Below are 740 nucleotides of genomic sequence, written 5' to 3' on the forward strand. Positions count from 1 at the left end.
AATTATACATTTGGAGGTGACAAAAAAGCTCAGGTGTGTTGTCAAGTTACTTACTTCAAAGCTCAGGTGTGTTGTCTTCAAGTTGCCCACTTCAAAGTTTCATATGTGGCAGACTCCTGATTGTCATGATGAAAACTTTAGTTCATATCAAATCATTTTACATATTCTTTATCGTGATCTGAGAGGCCATGTGCCTGGTGTTAGCTTAATGGTTAGGGTGGTGGACTTTGGATCCAAAGGTTCAAATCCCGCTCAACAGGGCACACTTCCCTCATGGCTGCCTGACATTTTCGCAGCATCACAAGCAGTGTAATCTCGGTAGTCCAGTGGTCTAATTGCTCTTCTGCATTCCCGAGCAATACATCGGACCAGCCCTCTGTTCCAGAAGATCCAAATGTCATTTGTGTTAACTGGCTTGCATATTTCTTCGGATATGAGCGTCCTTTTCCAATAAACAGTAAATTATACTCTGGGATAAGTATTTCATCTGCTTTCATAGCTTTTGGACAAATGAGATGAAGCCAAATGTAAAAGATGCTGTCACTTTAGGTGATGATCAGATTGATGGCGTGGGTGTCTGTCTATTGCATGCCTGTCACCGTCCAGGCAAGGAAGAGAATTCTTCCCTACGAATGGGTCCTTGTGGGCAGTTTGGAATTCAGATTCTCTTTGAGAATTGTTTAAACACTATTTGTGTTCGAACACACAACCTGCAAACATTATCACTTGAATTATGCATG

The 740-nt window shown here is 41.6% G+C and overlaps 1 protein-coding gene across 3 annotated transcripts in view; it reads left to right on the top strand.

Moving 5' to 3' along the window:
• Window positions 1-419, top strand: part of LOC147034468 (testis-specific serine/threonine-protein kinase 1-like) — a 14,280-nt gene extending 13,861 nt beyond the window's left edge. The window contains exon 4 of one of the 3 annotated variants that reach the window (XM_085883750.1): window positions 1-419. This exon is cut by the window's left edge and continues 351 nt beyond it. The gene's annotated coding sequence lies outside the window, so the exon portion shown is untranslated. The other 2 variants (XM_085883741.1, XM_085883759.1) reach the window with 2 other exon arrangements.
• Window positions 420-740: the final 321 nt, after the last annotated feature.

Source organism: Eptatretus burgeri, chromosome 1 (genome assembly GCF_056783735.1).
Source record: "Eptatretus burgeri isolate ZD-2024b chromosome 1, Ebu_testis_v1, whole genome shotgun sequence".
Taxonomy (NCBI): Eukaryota; Metazoa; Chordata; class Myxini; order Myxiniformes; family Myxinidae; genus Eptatretus; species Eptatretus burgeri.